The 20000-nt window shown below is 45.3% G+C and overlaps 1 long non-coding RNA gene across 10 annotated transcripts in view; it reads left to right on the plus strand.

Annotated features, from left to right (window-relative positions):
• The window catches only part of LOC109502579, a 100098-nt gene that overhangs the window by 14745 nt on the left and 65353 nt on the right, over positions 1-20000 (plus strand). For 2 of the 10 annotated variants that reach the window (XR_002744705.2, XR_006582973.1), the window contains one exon: positions 2941-3239. The exons of the other annotated variants lie outside the window; for them this stretch is intronic. This is a non-coding gene — a long non-coding RNA (uncharacterized LOC109502579). Of the gene's footprint in view, positions 1-2940; positions 3240-20000 lie in introns of those variants that run through there. 10 annotated transcript variants of the gene reach the window in all.

Here is a 20000-nt window from a genome sequence, read left to right on the forward strand (position 1 = left end):
CCTGTATCCCTTGGGTAGATTCCTAGCAGTGCTATTGCTGGGTCATAGGGTAGATCTATTTTTAATTTTTTGAGGAACCTCCACAGTGTTTTCCAGAGTGGCGGCACCAGTTTGCATTCCTACCAACAGTGCAAGAGGGTTCCCACATCCTCTCCAGCATCTGTAGTCTCCTGAGTTGTTCATTTTAGCCACTCTGACTGGCATGAGGTGATATCTCAGTGTGGTTTTGATTTGTATTTCCCTGATGAGGAGTGACGTTGAGCATCTTTTCATGTGCCTGTTGGCCATCTGGATGTCTTCTTTAGAGAAGTGTCTATTCATGTTTTCTGCCCATTTCTTCACTGGATTATTTGTTTTTCGGGTGTGGAGTTTGGTGAGCTCTTTATAGATTTTGGATATTAGCCCTTTGTCTGATCTGTCATTTGCAAATATCTTTTCCCATTCCATTGGTTGTCTTTTAGTTTTGTTGGTTGTTTCCTTTGCAATGCAGAAGCTTTTTATCTTCATGAGGTCCCAATAGTTCATTTTTGCTTTTAATTCCCTTGCCTTTGGAGATGTGTCAAGTAAGAAATTGCTGTGGCTGAGGTCAGAGAGGTTTTTTCCTGCTTCCTCCTCTAGGGTTTTGATGGTTTCCTGTCTCACATTCAGGTCCTTTATCCATTTTGAGTTTATTTTTGTGAAGCGTGTAAGAAAGTGTTCTAGTCCTCACTTCTTGTAGAATGAAGTAAATATTTCAGCAGAAAGAAAAAAAAACAATCACTCGTAATGTTGTCCGCCATCTTTGGAAACCATTTCTCACAGCGTTGGGTAACTATTCTAACATTTGGGTGGGTCATCATTTACTTATGCCTTGAATGATTATTGTTGTTTATTCTTTTTTTTTTAAGTTTTTTACCAGCATAAATAATGCTACCATGCATGTTCTCGTGCATGAAAGTTTTTATGTGTTCTAAATTATTTTCTTAGGCTCCAGTCCCAGAATTACTGGGTTAAAGGTGTGCCATTTTAAAGGCTCTTATCGGATAGTTTTCCAAAGATTTGAACCAGCTTTTACTATTACCAACAGAGTACAACAGGGCATTGGGGTGCCCCTTTCAGTGCCTTTTCCCTATCATTTCATAGATGAGATAATTACTGGTTAGTCATTTGTGACAGTGAAGAGTCTCCTGAATCTTCGATTAGATTAGTTCTCTTTTGCCTAAATGTGTATAAAACCCAAAAGTGCAAAGCAGCTCTTCTCATCAGCTTACCAGTGTACTTTATTCTTAGACGTGGAATGCTAACTCTTGGGATGCTTTTGTGGGGAAAAAGGAATAGGTGTGATGGTAAATGTGCAGAGATTCCCCCCTGGGGAGCGATTAGAGACAAATCACAGAAGCGGTGGCCTTGAAAAGAACTGTCCAGGCAGAGACTACACCAGTGGACAGGCACCCTGGACCCAGTGGGTCCCCTCGTTTCTGTCACGGTGCTGTGCGTGTGTGGTAGCAGTGGGCCCAAAACACAAGAAAACCTGGGGACACCCAGACAGTAGTGTTGTTTCACTTTACAAACGGTGATATTCTACACCTGTAGAATATTCTATACCTGTAGGTGTTCTACACCTGTTCCATAACCTTCTCTTTTTTTACTTAATATATCATAAAGTTTCCATGTCATTAAATACGTGTCTATACATGGTTTGAATAGTTTGCATTAGGCTAAATAAAATATAGAGATTCTGAAACAGGTCTTAGTATTTTCGTTTTATTTTTATTTTTTTAATTTTTTTTTAACGTTTATTTATTTTTGGGACAGAGAGAGACAGAGCATGAACGGGGGAGGGTCAGAGAGAGGGAGACACAGAATCGGAAACAGGCTCCAGGCTCTGAGCTGTCAGCACAGAGCCTGACGCGGGGCTCGAACTCACGGACCGCGAGATCATGACCTGAGCCGAAGTCAGACGCCCAACTGACTGAGCCACCCAGGCCCCCCAGTATTTTCATTTTAAAGATGAAGGCACTGATGGGCAGAAAGCTTAACAAACTTGTACAGTTTCCACAATTAGTAAGTGGAGTAATTCCCATTGAACTGAAGTCACATCTGAGTCCAGAACCCAAGATTTTTCGTTATACCATGTGACCCTCCAGGCATAAACAGTTAAGCCCAACACCAACTCCGTTCTTTTGACTATCTGGCAGGAGCTATGCAGAGTGGGGGGTGTGTATCAGCAGGCAGAGTGGTAGAAATGCAGCTCCCGACCACCATCCCCTTGAAATTTTTCTGTTCCTTTGCAATTAACAAGCTTACAGCAATTTAAATTCAGTTCAGTCACGTAACCATTAGGCACTGGGAACACAGAGATTAACAGGGATGCTGGTTTAAACAGCTGTGTCTGCCTCAACACGTTTCAAACACGAGGGCAAAGGGGAAACATGTTCATGCCTATGTGCCTACCACATGCTCACGTGCCACCCCGAGATCACTGCTGGTCCCTCACTTGTGTATGTACGGTCTCTGCCAGAGAAATGGGGCCTAATTAGAGTGGCACACATTTGCTCATATGTCAGATTCCTCTTGATACCAAAGGAAGCCTTTCTCTCTGGTTTTTAGTGATGAAGATACCAATTGTGATTTCCTCCCCATCGTATGCTACCACTAATGCTGATGTCCGATTTGGACAGGACACGAGCATTTGCCTCTTAGAAAGGGTGCCTCTGATTCCCACTAGAGGGCACTTGATGCTAATTCTGGGCCAGGTGCCATCCCTGGGGGCATTGGAAGTCTTCCTTCTTTGATCACCGGCTGTCAGATTCACAAAAAGGCCCTGGTGCTCGCTTTGTTTGTTCTAGAGAATGGTTGGGGAGTGTTTCCTTGGCCAGCTAGGAGAGGAGGAGAGAGTGGTGGGAGCATTCCCTGCCTGCCTGGCTCTCCTTAACGCCCCCTCCCCTGCCTTCCCTCCAGAACCTGTCCTTCAGGGCAGCAGGCCCTACAGAGAGTGGAGGCAGAAGGGTGTCACCTGCCTTCAAGAGCAATAACCATGCACAGTGCCGCTCGGAGCCTGCAACATTTGGAGGAGTGGATTAACCATGGAGGGGTTGCGAGAACTCCCAGTTCAGAACACAAAAGAAGAAAGAACAGAACATTGCGATGCAAAGATTTATGAGGGAGAAAGATTCACTAAGAAAAGGAAATTGGAAACCAAGGAAGCAGAATATTCAAAAGACAGCCATGCACCACGCATAATAATGAAGTTTCCCTGACTCCCTTTGGCTCAGGTCGGTTTCTTTAATAATTTATATAGCAACTCTCCTTCGTCTGCCAACAGGTGGGTCTGGGGGCTTTGCAAATGTTTCCTTATTGCTCCTTTCACTGTGTCCGAGAGGAAGGTCAGGGTGTCCAGAAGGCTTTCCTTTGGGCACCCAGATGGAGAAACAGCCTCTGTGTGCCTGCCATTTGCATAAGGTAATGGAGTGAGACTATGGCAGCTAGGGGACTAGCGGGCAGACTTCCTCATTGGTGCCATATGGACCATGCCGAGGTCCCACAGGCACCTCAAGAGGATGGGTTGGGGCTGAGGAGTGCAGGCAAATGTCCGTAGGTGAGTGGACTTTGCGATGGAGGCAGGCACTCAGACTGAACTGGATCCCTTTGCACAGTGGTGCCACCAAGACCTGATCTCTGGCTGTGTCTTGTTCGGTTGATTTATGATGTGGGGGATGCTCACCGCATGCTCTCTTGGCTCCCATCCCCCTAGTGTGGGCTCGTGTGTCTCCCCCCTGGGCTTGCAGCTAGCCCCCCTTTGCCCTCTCCCTTGGGGTTGGGACTGGGCACAATCAGTGCCAGAAACCTGCTCCCCAGACCCCATTTCTACCGTGCCCTCCCCAGACAGAAACCCTTTTGGGGTGGAACTCACAAGCAAGTTGTATCAGTCCTGCAGAGATGCTCTGTTTGTGTGATGTTTTAAAAAATATTTTGAATTTGTTTCCAATGTTGAACAGGGACGATTTTAGATAAAAATCTGAATTTCTAGGGGCGCCTGGGTGGCTCAGTCGGTTAAGCGTCCGACTTCGGCTCAGGTCATGATCTCACAGTTCGTGAGTTCGAGCCCCGCGTCAGGCTCTGTGCTGACAGCTCAGAGCCTGGAGCCTGCTTCACATTCTGTGTCTCCCTCTCTCTCTGCCCCTTCCCTGCTCATGCTGTGTCTCTCTCTGTCTCAAAAATAAATAAACATTAAAAAAAAAATCTGAATTTCTAGCTTATGGGGGGAAAATTAAAGTATTTGTCAACATTAGTTCTGCACTTCCACATTACAGTGGATTGAGCAGAGTAGTGTCACTGCCTTCAGACAGGGCTTGTGTTTCCAGTTCACTTCTGTCCCTACACCTCCCCTGCCTACATATCTCCCCAGCTTTACTGCTAAGGGTGACCTATCTGGGTCCCCTAGACCGAGCTTATGATTCTTATTCTATGGCAGACCTTGACCCAGAACAGAGGGTCCCAGAGCAGCATTACCAAAGGGGTCCCAGCTTCATGGTCCTCATGCCCAGTGATGATAATTCCAAGTCTGGCTTTCAAAGAAAACACACATGCGCACGCACACGTGCACACACACATACACACGCGTGCACACACGTACGCACATGCGCACACACACACACACACACACATGTGATACTGTTTCTTAGCCAGGCAGTGTCACTAAGGATAGAAAGGAGGGGTCAGTTATAAAAAGAGATTATTGAACTGTGTTGTAAAAGCAATACAGTTTAGTAATTTGATTATGGGAAGTGAGGGAGAGAAAGAAGACAAGGATGTCTCCAGAATTTCTGGCTGAATAACTAGGAAGATAGTGGTGACATTTACTGAGAAGCGGAGGCCTGGAGGAGGGGCAGGTTTGGGGAGCACCAGATAGATGCAGAAAACAATTGGATCTCTGACTCCCAGGCTCAGTGGTGATGCCTGGACTGAAGATAGAGTTTGCAGAGCCACCAGCTCTGAGGTGGATGATGAAGCCATGAGAGTGAAGAGATGGCCCAGGGAGGGGATGCGGTCTGAGAAGAGAATAAGGCCAAAGTTAAAGTATTAGGAAGCACCAGGCAGGGGAAGAGTCAGCAGGAGACTGGGAAGAGACTTCTCCTCACAGTGGCATGGCGACTATCAGAAGCTGGAGTCTCAGAAGCCCAGAGAGAAGAGAACTTCTAGAAGGGAGTGCTTAGAGAGGCCATATAAAATGGGGTGTGAAGGGAAGAATCTATTTGGGAGTGTGGAAAGAAGTCATTGTTTTGTTTTCAGGGAACAATAGTTGTAGGGATGGAGACAGGAGCCCTATTGCTGTGAGTTGACACATCAATGGGAGAAGAGTGGAAATGTGGTTGCCAACTACTGTTCTGAGAAGAAGAAGAAGAAGAAGAAGAAGAAGAAGAAGAAGAAGAAGAAGAAGAAGAAGAAGAAGAAGAAGAAGAAAATGAATGAAGGGAGGAAGGAAGGAAGGAAGGAAGGAAGGAAGGAAGGAAGGAAGGAAGGAAGGAAGGAAGGAGATAAAAAGTAGTTCAGAGAAATTGCAGAATTGGAAAGGGTGCTTGCTTTTTCTTCAGGTGGAAGAGGCATGGGCATTTTGACATGTTGCAGACTGCAGTGGGGAAAGAGGGGCTGACTTTAACGGGGTGTGGAGTACGCGTGGAGCAGAGCCCAGCACAGTGCAGGTGGGGTGCAAAGCACAGGGCCAGCGTCAAGATCAGGGAAAGGGACCGTTCACCTGCTGGGTCTAGAGAAAAAAAAAGGAGAAGGAGGTTGTGGGTAAAGAAGTAGGAAGTTGGATCTCATGTTTGATTGTTTCAAATGTCTTTCAAGTTGGAAGTGAGGCAGGTGGCTGGAGGAGAGGACTGGGGTGTGGAATCTGTGGTGTGGAGAATGCTCTCCTTTGGGGGCTCTATCTGAGCCCCAGAAGTAGATATAAGAAATTCCTCATATCCGTTCTTCCTATATTCTTTAGAGGTTTTTTTTACTTCTTTAAAAAATTATATTGCCCATTTTAAGTATACAACTTAATAATTCTTAGTGCATTTATAGAGCTGTACAGCCAGAATCACAATGCAACTTTATCAACATTTCCATCACCCCTTAACAATCCCTCATGCCCATTTTCAGCCAATCCCCATTCTGTCCTTTAGCCCCAGGCAATCACTAATCTACTTTGAGTCTCTTTGAATTCGTCTGTTTTGGAAATTTCATAGAAATGGAATCCTACAACCTTGGTCTTCTTTTACTTAGCATAATGTTTTCAAGAGTTCATCCATGTCAAGCATGTTTCAGTACTTCATTCCTTTTGATGGCCAAATAATGGCCTACTGTGTGTATATATCCCATTTATTTATTTATTCACAGTTCATTTGAGTTGTTTCAAGATTTTGGCTGTTCTGAATCATGCTGCTGTGAGCATTCATGTCCGTGTCTGTATGCACATAGGTTTCCTTTTCTCTTGTGTAAATACCTAGGAGTGGACTCACTGGGTGTTACGGTAAGGATTTTTTTCCCCCTTTTTAAGAAACTGCCACATTGTTTTTCAAGGCAGCTGAACCATTTTACAGTCCCACCAGCAATGTATGAGGGTTCCAGTCTCTCCACATCCTTGCCAACACTTGATATTGTCTGGTATTTTTTATTATAAACATTCAAGTGATATGAAGTGCTATCTCATTGTGGTTTTAATTTACTTTTTCCTAATGGTAATGATGCTGAGCATCTTTTCATGTACTTATTAGCTATTCATATATCCTCTTTGGTGAAATATCTATTCAAATCCTAGGGGCGCCTGGGTGGCGCAGTCGGTTAAGCGTCCGACTTCAGCCAGGTCACGATCTTGCGGTCCGTGAGTTCGAGCCCCGCGTCGGGCTCTGGGCTGATGGCTTGGAGCCTGGAGCGTGTTTCCGATTCTGTGTCTCCCTCTCTCTCTGCCCCTCCCCCATTCATGCTCTGTCTCTCTCTGTCCAAAAAAAAAAAAGTTGACAAATCCTTCGCCCATTAAAAAATGAGTTTTTTCTTATCATTGAGTTGTAAGAGGGCTTCTTTACTTAGACAATTCCTCATTATTCCAGTCCCCTGTTATAGTTAGTATTTCTTCATATGAAATTTCCCCTCTTGAAATTACTGTGTGATATCTCTCTGTATTGCATTCCGATTTATACACGTGGCTACTAACATCTGTTCTCTGATAGGCAAGTAGGAAATACTCAGAAAAGAAATATGAGGGGTGTCTGAGTGGCTCATTCAGTTGAACATCTGACTTGGGCTCAGGTCATGATCTCACAGTTCATGAGTTTGAGCCCCACATTGAGCTCTGTGCTAACAGCTCAGAGCCTAGAGCCTGCTTCGGATTCTGTGTCTCCCTCTCTCTCTGACCCTCCCCTGCTCACACTCTGTCTCTCTGTCTCTCTCAAAAATAAATAAACATTCTAAAAATGAAAGAAAGAAAAGAAATACAAAAAAGAGAAAGCCTCGGAGCTAGACAAATGTGCATCCGGATTCTAGTTTTGCCACTTACTTCAACGTGACCTTAGACAAGGCATTTAAACTTTACAAACTTTCGTGTTATCATCTGTAAAACAGGAAAATGATGCCCTCCCCCCACACACAGGATTTTCTTAAAGATAACAGTTACATAAATAGCTTATCACAGAGATTGACACTTGGCAACGACTCAATAAATGAGGGTGAGCCACAAGAGGAGCAAGTGGTCAAGAGCTGAAAATAAATCTTAGCGTGTTCTGCCACTGAGAGTATTATTCAGTCAAACCACATTTGATGAAAAGGTCCTTGTTGTTATTTGGTGAAAAACGTCCTTGACCAGGGGCGCCTGGGTGGCTCAGGTGGTTGAGCGTCCAACTTCAGCTCAGGTCATGATCTCACGGTTCGTGGGTTCGAGCCCCACGTCATGCTCTGTGCCAACAGCTCGGAGCCTGGAGCCTGCTTCAGATTCTGTGCCTCCCTCTCTCTCTGTTCCTCCCCCAGTCACACTCTGTCTGTCTGTCTGTCTCTCTCTCTCTCAAAAATAAATAAAGATTAAAAAAAAATTTTTTTTAATGTCCTTAACTGGCACCTGAGTGCTACTGTTGTTGAAGAGATGTCAAAGAGAGAGGCCAAGTGATGGCTCAGAAAGGTCCTCCTGTCGCTGCTGCGCTGTGAGAGCTTATCACGAATGTGGGCTGCAGTCCTCAGTTTCATGGGGCCCATTTCATCAGGACCTTCACAGTGTCCAGGCTTTGGAAGCCCAACTCATGGCAACTCAACTCACATTGTTATTTTAGTCTTTAGGATAACGACAGCAACTCGCTCTTTTGGGGATTGATCCATTACTCAGTCACTAACCGTCATGAAGGTTAGAAAGCAGTTACTTATTTTCATGTCCAACTGACTATATACGGAGACACGGGCTTAAGCTAAAATGCCCGAGTTTGCACTGAAAAAGCCTAAATGACGACACATCACGAGCACCACTGCACTGCTTATGATGATAATTATTTAGTTTACAGGTAGATTTGGACATTTCCATATATTCATGTCTTGTGTGTAAAATGCTTTGCTGTCTTGAACAGTGTTAGAAGCAGAATCAGGAATAGACACGATGAAGGAGTCATAAAGGGGTGATAGACCGCCAGATGAAGGATGGATCCTAAGGCTGTTAGAGCCCGACACTGCCACCTGGGGGCTCGGGGCAGTTTCTGCACTCCTGGGTGGGGAGGCCGGAGTGTGCTTGCGAACACCTTCCTCTTGTTCTGAGAGGGTCTTCTTAGTGATCAGTGTGGTCGAGGAGATATGAGTGGGGAAGCCTGCCTCACACGTGTTAAGTATGCTATTTAGATCTGTTTCCCGGAGTGTGATCTGTTACCTGCAGCATGAGGACACTTCCTTCTACACTTGCATTCGAGCCTGTGCACTCTGCAAGCTGCGTGTGTGTGGAAGACACGCGTGGGCTTTGCTCCAGCACCTACCCTCTAAGGCCTAGAGCCCAGATTGCAGGCATATGTGACACACAGGCCTGGTTGCTCCTTTGTTGCACACCAGAGAACAAACGAGAGGACGAGGTGGGCGGCGTACCTTTGGTTTTACTTAGCACCAGGCGGGCCATTTGTGTCACAGACAGGGGGTATGATGCACCTCGTATGAGGATGAAGACACAGAGGCAAAGAAATGAGGTGGGCTTTGCACTGAAGAAGGGGAGAACTTTGGCTCTGTGGGAAGTGGAGCCCAGTTTCTGGACGTGGAAATGTAATGACATCTGTTAGCTACTCTCTGTTGTATGTTCCTTGGCCCAAGGGCATTTATTACACATTCAGACCAGTGTTAGCCATGTTTGGGGAGTTGAAGGGTATGATTATGCTCACATGGAAGGCACAGTGTGTGGCATGGGCTGCTGTTCCACTTACAAGGAGATGAGGTGAAAGCAGGGTCTTAGTGCCTTGATGTCCTAGAGCAAGGACTGCGCCTGAGATGACATGTGACAAACAGGATTTATGAACAAGTAAGCTTTTCTTAGTGACCACTAGAGGTGCTTGGGAAGGTGAGACGGATAGAGACTGGACTTCCTGCAGTCATAGAGGACAGGGGCTCAAGCTAATGTTATTTGGGGATGAAAGGTCAGAGAATTTGAGCACCTCCGGGTCATATAAATACCTTAGGGCTAACAAAATCACTGACACTATCACAAGCAGAAGCATAATCCAAGGACAATATTAGCGATCTGGCATTGCCAAACCATTATTAATAATAAGCAATACAAGACTGACATTTATTTCCCCCCCTCTTCTCTTGCCACACGTGGAAATCTGGGCGGGGTCAAACAGTCCTTGCTCGTGGTTCATACAGGACCTTGTGCTCTCTGGAGCTTCTCCTAAATGCCCTTCTTGCTTCATGGCTCCCGCAGTTGACCAGCTCTGATGCTCTGATTCAGTTTCTATTCTTGACTTTTATTTTGCTCTGCATTATTCATCACCCTGTGATTTTTAAGAATTAGCAGTCCGTTCTGCCTTAGCCTTTCATGGTGTCCTCAGACTTCGTGGTCTCTGATTGTCCTCCTTACGTCCTCCTTTCCTCCTTCTCTTCCCTGCTCTAGAAAAGGATTTAAGGTGCCCATAGAGATGTAGTTGACCAAGATAATATATTAAGTAAATTTAAAATGTTAAATCAATTTTAAATTAAAAGTAAGTGAACAAGAGAAAAACGAGAGCAAGTAATAAGGGAGATGCAAATGTATATCTCTTAGAGTCCCAACTCTTGGTTACTAGCGGGTCCTCCTTCGGTGCATGCTTGCTGGAGATGATTCAGAAAGAGGAGAGCGAATTAACTGCCCCAGTCCCAGGGATCATGACGTATAAACACGCCATACCAACATACTCCTGATACTAAAACCAGAAAGAAAAAATTTCCGAAAGAATATCCTAAACAAGATCATGTATTTTGCAATCACAAAGGCCCTCACCCACCACAGCAATTCTTAAGGTAGGCACTGGGGTGGAACTCATTAGGGGTGACCACACCAAAGCTCCGTTCAATAAAAGTGGTTTTCCAGGCGGCCAGTTCAATAAGATCTGCTGGTCTAGATTTTAATAGTTGTTGGATGGTGGTGAGTATGAGACTCTTTTCCCTCAGGAGTAATGGATCTTCTCTCCTGTGTTTCCCAGTAAGCTCAGGACTTTGCCCCATAATGGTGGTCCATCGCGCTGTGGATAGGATGACTTTTGACTTTGTTCCCTGAGCCCTGCCAGCACAGCCTTGCACTGCTTATGACCTGGCTTCTAGGCTCAACCTGGGTCGCTCTCCCCTCTCTTTCCTGTCAATCTTTAAAATTCCAGCATATTCATCTATTCCTATCGAAGGCAACCCCTCCTTCCACACCATCTGTGCAGCCTTGGGTGGGTTCCTCATCCTTCCCAAGACTTACTTTCCCTAACTAAAATGGGCTGTATCTATGACATGGTTTTGATGCGAAGAGTCAATGAAATAGATAAATCCTCTAGCACAGTGCCTGGCAAATATAAGGCAACAGAAAAATCTTGGTTCTCCTCTCCTTTAATATGAGACCGCATTTAAAAAATTTATAGCTTGTTAAATCTAGCATGTTACTTATTTCATGTATAATTGTTTTCTTCTAAGGAGAGTCTGCCTTTCAATTATTTAAGCCCCACTTCCCCCCAAATTACAGATCATAGTGCTTTGAGCATAGTAGGAACTCAATGCATATGGATTGAATAATTCCAACTGGAATGCTTTGAAAGGGAGGAGTAGAGCAGGAAAGGGGACAAATCCATCTGAGGGTCCATATGGTGGTCAGTTAAAGCTGTAGCAGTACCTGGTTCCCAAGGTACCCTTCTATCATTTCCCTCCCTATCATTTCCCAAAGCTATTTGTCCTGTCAGTGTGATTAAGAGACAGTAAGACAGTGAGAGAGACAGAGATAGAGACTGAGAGAAATGTGGGAGGGGGTAAAAGGCAGGAGGGAGCTACAACAGTCTTTTTTTCTCCCCATTCAATGTCACTAAATAACCCAAATATTTTAATAGCCCTATTTTCTCAATTCTCTTCCAATTTAATTGAGGACTTTGGTAATGCACAGTTGTTAGCACATTAAGGATTTTTATTTTTCTTAAGAAAAGCTTTGTGGTTGAATGAAAGTCACATACAGAAGGAATATATATATATTTTTTAATCTCTATTGTAGAACAATTCTCAAACATGAGTCAAACACTCTCCCCACCCCTTTTTCTTCACCAGCCTCCCCCAGTGCCATGTAGGGAGACTTGAAAATAACTCACGGTATTTCAGGGGAAATCGGCAGGCTATTTAACTTATCCTAGATGGGTCTTAAGATAGAAGTATCCTCCCCTCAGTATATAGCACAAAGCAGGTGTAGGCGGGTCCAGGGTGGAGGAGTTGAGTGGGCCTGCCCATTTAGGGAGCTCAAGCATATCAGAGCATGTCAGAACGTTGGGGGCGGCTGGCCGTGGGTTCTGTTCGAGTGTGGGCTTAATGAGCCTCAAGGGAGAGGACCAGGGCCAGCTGGAGCTAATGGTTGCTCCTTTTAAGAATTGCAGCCAGTAAAAGGGATACCTTTTAACGTCACCAACTGGAACGTTTTACCTGGAGAAAAAGGACAGACCGAGTGTACTGAGTCAGTCCAAGGAGGCTGTATGGGGTGATGGGGAGGGATGGTTTTGAGCATAACTGCATGACACTGTGGGGTGTGATATCCCTGATAATAAAACTTTAGGTGGGTCTCTCTCTCTGCCTGGTTCTGAGCATTTTGGACAATCGCATACTAACTTTCAAAAGTCAGGTAATGTCCATCCAATCCCAGATATCTCTCTATATTAAGAACTACAAAAGTCTTTTTGCTTTGGGACTTCATGAAGTTGGAAGAATTAAGAATGACTAAGCTCACATTCTGGAATTAGAATTTCCTGCATTTTACCATATGACTAACGCACACACATAAATGCATACACAAGCCGCAAAGCATATAAAGTAGACGGGCTAAGACGCTGGTAAAAATCCTCAGGTCTGACTGAGAGAATGACCTGTGTTCGTGTCCAACTCATGACTCTCTTATTCTGGCTCGGTAGATTCTCTTCTATGCACCATGCTAGTTTTCTAAATGACAGGCCACCCCGAGACGTGTATTTCTGCTCCTGGGGCCTTTCTTCCCTGTCTTTATTATACGCTGGTTCACTTTATGCATGGCTTTTATCGGCATATTGCCAAGAAAATTGCTGACTTCCTCCTACGAGCAAAGAGAAACAATCAGACTAGAGCTGCCCCCAGCACAGCGGCCCGCCCACCCGAATCTGTTGGGGCTATGCTGCCTTTCTGACTTCGGTGTAGATGAGCCCTCTGTCTTGTCTACAAGTCCCAGCTCCCCCACTTGGACCTCTGATCCCAGCTCCTCTCACCGACTCCAGCACAGCTCTCCCTGCCCTCGCCTCCCTGCCCTCCATGGTCAGCATGCACACGTGCTGTTATTCTCCCATCTAGACAATAAATCTTTTCTTGACCCCACTTCCTTCCACAGCTGCATCCCATTTCCCCGTTCCCCTTTATAGCAAAACTCCTTGAAAGAGGTGCTGCCTCCAATTCCTTTCTCCCATTATCTCGTAAACCCACTTCAAGCAGGCGTCCGTCTCCATTAGGTCGCTGAGGCCACCGTCCACAGGGTCAACAATGACTTCTACGGAGCTAAAGCCAGTAGTCCTTTCTCATGATCGGCCACTGCCCCTCCCCCGGTCACCTCTCCAACCCCACCACCGACTTGGCTCCCTCCGTCCCCACTCCCCACAGTCCTTACTGTTCCGCAAAGCCTCCAGCACACTCTCTCCTCAGGCCTTGGTACTGGCTGTTTTGTCAGCCTGGGATGCTCTTCCTCCAGCGATCTGCATGCCTATCTCCCAGATTTCTCTTAAAGCTCTGCTCAAGTGTCACCTTTTCAGTGAGGCCCACCCCGACCATCCTCCTTAACCTTGCAGTCCCCACCCCAGCTTGCTGTCCCTCCCGGTTCTCCTTTATATTAGTTAACTATTGCCGCATAACAAATTGTCCCCAAACATAGCAGCGTAAAACAACAACAGATATTTCTTATCTCTCATAGTTTCTGTGGGCCAGGAATTTGGGAGTGCTGGGTGGATTCTGGTTTGGACTCTCCCATGAGGTTGAGGTCACATGTCACTGCAGCAGTCATCTGAAGGTTTGACTGGAGCTGGAGGATTCCTTTCTTTCTTTCTTTCTTTCTTTCTTTCTTTCTTTCTCTCATGTTTATTTATTTTTGACAGAGAGACAGAGCATGAGCATGAGCATGGGAAGGGTAGAGAGAGAGACACAGAATCCAAAGCAGGCTCCAGGCTCCGAGCTGTCAGCACAGAGCCCGATACGGGACTCAAACCCACAAACTGTGAGGTCATGACCTGAGCTAAAGTTGGACGCTTAACCAACTGAGCCACCCAGGCGCCCCTGGAGGATTCAGTTAGAAGATGGTTTATTTACCTGGCTGTGGGCAGGAGACCTCAGTTTTTCCTCACATGGACGTCTCCCAGGGTATTTGAGTATGCCTTATGCCATGGCAGCTGGGTTCCCCCAGAACAAGCGATCCAAGAGACAGCCCACAGAGACCACAACATCAATTTAACCTAGCCTTGGAAGTCACACACTATCCCTCCCACAGTCTCCTGTTGGTCACATAGGCCAGATCTATACAGAGAGGTGGGATCACGGGCACCATCTTGAAGGCTGACCACCACACCTTCACTCTGTTTCTTTCCATAGTGCTCACCACCCTCTGAGACACCATATTGTTTACCTATTTCAGATGTTTACCTTTGGTCTCCCCACACTAGGATGTAAGGTCCCTGCGGGTGGTGGTTTTGATCTGTTTCACTGAGTGTTAGATCTCTGGTGTCTACACTGTGTCTGGCACAGAGGAAGCACTCAGATATTTGTCAAATGAGCAATTGAATATAAAACCCTGTAAAACTCTGTCTGCCTACCTGATTGTTATTCTGGAGAAGCTTCTCTGTCTTAAATTGCAAAAAGCTGCAGCTCCAGCAGACTCTTTACACTTCCCTGAGCATTCAGTGACCCATCTTTGTTTTCTGACCCAATCCATTTAGTGCCTTTGCCAGAGTGAATAACTTCCTGATTGAGATCTGAGCTAAAAACAAAATCTTCTCCACTGGAGCACCCCGCCCCCCGCAACAACACCATCGCTATACACACTTGCACAGTAAGAGTTTTTCTTTGACCATTTCATGCCTACTTATGTACATAAAAGTAATGAAGTCTCACAATATCTTCTGACTTGGGACTAAGTAGCTAAGGGAATGATGATACGTAGACGGAGCAGGTCAAAGGACAGAGCTCTGGAGTGAAGGTTGCGCAAGAGAACCAAGGGCATATGGTGGCTCCGTTCTGTGGTCTAAGAAAGGAATTATTAGCATGCGGGGGTGGGGGGCGATCCTGCCACCACCAGTATTCAGGAATTACTGAGAGGAGAAGCATCTGTCTCCTCCCTGCTGGGTCTTGGCAATGCCAGCAACTGAGGTGGTAGGGGGCATGCTGGTACCTGAGGAGGAGGAATCCCAGCTGAGGGCAGTGGTGAAGGAGCAGGCAGCAGGGCGAGCTGGTGAGGAGAGAGCCCTGGCTTCTCCTCCGTCCACAGCTCATGGCTCCATCTGTGCTCTTGGGGCTCATCCTGACTTTCCCTCACGAGTCCTTGCTTCCTCCATTTCTCCACATACGTCCCTTGCTTCTTTCTCTACCACAGACTGACCCCCTCAATCTGAAAATGTGATCAGGTCTCCCCTTTCCTAAAAAAAATCTCTCCTCTCTCCTGGGACCACTTTTTCTCAGGGCTTAGCTATCTCCCAGGTACAATGAACACACACACACAAAACCACTTGGTCCCGTTTCCAACCACCATTTGTCTTTCCTTAGCAAACTTGTTAAATGAGCTCTTCACATTCCTGGCCTTCCTCATCAATTTATCCAGTTATTCATTTATTCATATAAGCAATTTATTGAGGACTTACTATATATATAATATACTGTGAATAGAGCGATGGAGTATGGTTTCGATGCTCAAGGCGCTCTCTGCCTAACAGGACACAGATAGGAAACAGATTATAATGTTATATAAGGAGGTGACACAGGAGAGTCATTAGAGAGGAGAGAAGCAGGAGTCAGAGATGGTTTCCCAGAAATGTGGAGCCTGAACTAGATTTTGAAAGACAACAGGTGGATCTAGGGCTGGGCAGTCGAGGGAAACAGAGAGAATCTTGGAAGCTGAATAAGAGATACTGGCCAACTTAAAGGCACCGAGGTGATGTAAAATGAAGAAACCATATTTGAGTTGGCAGCATGAAGATCACTGGAGGTCTTTGCAGATGCAGTTGGAGTGAGGAGTATTCTAGCAGGGAGAAATCTTCACATAATAATCAGCAGCCTCTTCGGGTTGGCAGGCGATTAAATGAGTTAATACAGGTAGAGTGTCAATGCCTGGCACACACTTGATTAGTAGGTGGTGGAGCCAGAATGCATATTCTCATCCTTGGGTGCCAGTCCCATGCTCGTTCAGCTGCATCAGGAACGCCTACTCAAAGGTTTCCATGTTCAGAGATCTCTTGGGGACCTCTTGGGGGAGAAAAAAGAGAGGTGGAGCAGGGCAACCCAAGGCAGCTCAGAGGTCTCCGTGCTTGTTCAGGAGAAGCAGGCTCTGAGCTCCCTGTGTTCTGACAGGGCCAGACCTCCTCACCAGTTCTCCCCACATGGCTTCCCGTTCTGACTTCTTCAAAGAGGAGGATGCCTTCTAGGGTGCGGCTGAGGGCAGACCTTATCTCCTGACAGTGCCTGGACACCCCTGCTCCCCTCTCTGCCACACATTGCAGTCGGGGGGCTTTGCTATCAGGGGAGGGGACTGAGGCTGCTGGGGATGGCTGTGCTGTGGCCACTGCAGTTTTGTTGACTGCCCTACGATGAGGTGGGAGTGTTCTCCAGGAAGAGAGCTGTGGGGAGCTTCTGGACACGAGCCCAGGAGGCATGAACCACATGGACTAAAGGGATTAGCAGATCCCCTTCGGTCCCTGACCTGGGGACAATCTCAGATGAGGACAAAAGTAGCATATTTATGCTACAGTTTGGGTGTGCCTGGGTGGCTCAGTCAGTTGAGCATCTGACTTCGGCTCAGGTCATGATCTCGGGGTTCGTGAATTCAAGCCCTGCGTCGGTCTCTGTACTGACAGCTCAGAGCCTGGGGCCTGCTTCGGATTCTGTGTCTCCCTCTCTCACTGCCCCTCCCCACTCATGCTCTGTCTCTCTCCCTCGCTCTCTCAAAAATAAACATTAAAAAAAATTTCAAGTTTAAAAATGTCATTCATGAAGAAGCAAGAAGTCAGCCATAATACCACCCAGAGATAACCACTTAACATGTGGGGGATCCAGGCTTTTCACTGACTTTTTCCACTTAATATGGAAACTTAATTTCATATTAATAAATATACTTCCAAACACATCACTTTATTTTTTTCATGAAGATATGAGTGGGTTTTTTTTTAAGTTTTTATTTTACTTCCAGTGAGTTAACATACAGTGTTATATTAGTTGCAGGAGTACAATATAATGATTCAACAATTCCAATATATCACTTTAAATGGTTGTGCAGTATTCCTGTGAATCAACTGAAGGGGTATTTGAGTAGAACAAGAAGGCATGGTTTATGCGGTCCTATATACTGCCTCATCCATTGCCCACCAGGTAGCCTCTCCAGAGACCACATTCCCACACCCTCAGTATATCTCCAACAGGGCTTTTTTCTCCAAACTATTGCCTCCTTCCAAATTCCATTCTTCTAGCTACCCCCACTCAAAACCCAAGAGTCACTGTTTCTTCCTTTCCTTAACATCTGCTTATCACACATCTTGTCAATTCTTTGCAATACTGTTTCACCCACCCCGCCTTTCATTCCTGTTTTCAGTACCTGAGGCCAGAACTTTATTAACTTATGCCTAATTACAAAATTCTCCAACTTACTGAAGTTGCTTCTTAATGTATGTCTCTGCCTTCTGTCTTCTCTCTCTCTCTCTATTTCTCTGATTCATTCTGCAGAATGCTGCCAGACTTCAAATACTACTCAGAAACCTCCGATCACTTCAAATGTCCTTAAAAACAAGTCTTGCATTTGTGTAGTGCATCTCATATCATTTCTACTTCTGTAAAAACAGTATGTCTGGTAACATATAGGAACATATCATTCTCATTAAAAAAGATCTACTTATATCTATGATCTAGAAATATCTGTCCACCTCATACCTAGCCCAGTACTTGACAAATGGTAGCCACTCAAAGTGATGAATGGATGGATACATGCATGAATGAGGTGCATTCTGTTTCCCACTGACTTTCATCACAAAGCTGGAGCTTTGTCTTCTCTGTGTTAAAATTTAGAAGTTAATTAATGGATAGACTTGAAGATCTTGGTGAGGAAGAACCAGCATGGTGCATAGGCATGAGGCATTGTACTGAGCAGGTTGGTGGTAGGAACTTTCCATCACTCTTTTAAAAGATTCTAGAGTAACACATCTAGAGTAGCATATCCAAAATCTGGCTAGTGCTCTCCAGTTTCCCTAGCTTCCTTCCTTAGATGACCGGAATGTCTGCCAAAAGCAACTTGGAAGAAAAGGTAAAATATTTGGTTTTGGATCTAATGAAAGGAAATCTCCTGTTTGGTAAGGGTCACACGGGTGACCAGAAAACTGGTGAGTCCTATCAGTACAGCGTGTGCTGGACTTTGGAATGAGAGTGCCTGGAACACACTACCATCCCTCTCTGAGCCTGATTCCTTATCTGTAAAATAGAGCTAATACCTACCATGTAGCGTTGTAGAGAGGAGTAAGTGCAGTTGGGATGTGTTTGTGCCTAGCACATAGTAAAACAGTGAAATAAATATTACTATTGAATTAGGGTTCTTCCGAGGAACAGAACCAATAGGGTATATGAGACTCATTATAAGGAATTGGTCCACATGGCCATGGAGGCTGGCAAGTCCAAAACCAACAGAGCCGATGTCTCAGTTCAAGTCCCAAAGCCAGCAGACCGTTGTAGAACCAGGAAGAGTCAATGTCCCACTTTAAAGGCCATTAGGCAGGGGAATTCTCCCCTACTCAGGAAAGGGTCAGCCTTTTTTTTCTATTCAAAACATCAACTGATTGGATGAAATTCACTTACATGACAGAGAGCAATCTGCTTTACTCAGTCTACCCCTGTAAATGTTAATCTCATCCAAAAACCCTCTCACAAAAACACCCAGAATCATGTTCGACCAATTATCTGGGTACCCAGTGGCCCAGTCAAGTTGAAAGATAAAATTACCCATCACAACTATTATCAGTGATAATAAATTGTGGGCACAGAGGGATATGAGAGTAGATCACAGGATATTGATCCGTTGGGGTGGTAGGTATAGGGCAGGGCCTTGGAGGAAAGGATTGATGAAGGCTCCCTGAAAGTTATGGAGTCTTAACAGATTGTGCATCATCCAAGGGAAGATGTCCATTCCACGTAGTGATCTGGGGCTCAGGGGAACTTCCGGGAGATAAGGATTTGAGGGTCACGTTCAGAGCTATGAGAATGGATGAGATTAATCAGAAGTGTATAAATTAAAAAAGCGGGGATGGAGCCATGAAAAAGACAGCATTTTACAGGCAGCCGACAGAGAAGAGTAGCTAAAGGCAAACCGTACTGAAATGGAATATTCCCCCAAATCTAAGACTTGAGGCAAATGAACACCTTCTTCTTGATCTGTTCTGTCAATTCAGAGATCTGAAAAATGAGTTTGCAGACAGTTGGTGCTACTTGCACTGAAACTATAAGCACACATGGGGTGAGGACTTTGTGATATTTGGCTCTGGCTATAATTAGACCTTACTTACCTGTTGTAGGCTGCCTGCCTCTGGCCCAGATTTCTAGGAACCACCATTAGGTACCCAAGGCAGGGGACAACCCAGGAGATAGCCACCTACATGGAATGATTTGGGAAGGTCTTTCTATCCCAATCCCACCCCTTCTAGTACCTACAGCAGTTCCTCCATTACATTCCCTCCTTCTTGAAGGGAAGGACCATTTCCTAACCAACAATAAAAGTTTAAGAGAGCTAGCTCTACTTTTTTTTTTTTTTTTTTTAATTTTATTGAGAGCTGGCTCTACTTTTAACTGGCTGTATGATTGAAAGCCAGGCACTTCCTCTCCAAGACCCAGATTCCTTCTTTGTAGAATGAGGAGATTGAACTCCAATGGGCTTTTAAGTCCTGTCTTGCTTTAATCTTCCATCAATCAGACTGTAAAGAATTGAATTGTCTGAGTTAATGAATTTGTATTTTTCCATTTGGGTTAGGAAATCCCACCAAGAAAGGCAACGTGTTGTAAGATATTGATATTTCTGATGGCTAAGTGTAGGATTTTGTCAAACTGGAGGCCCTGTAGGATTTTGGTGG

Source organism: Felis catus, chromosome C1, assembly GCF_018350175.1.
Source record: "Felis catus isolate Fca126 chromosome C1, F.catus_Fca126_mat1.0, whole genome shotgun sequence".
NCBI classification, from domain to species: Eukaryota; Metazoa; Chordata; class Mammalia; order Carnivora; family Felidae; genus Felis; species Felis catus.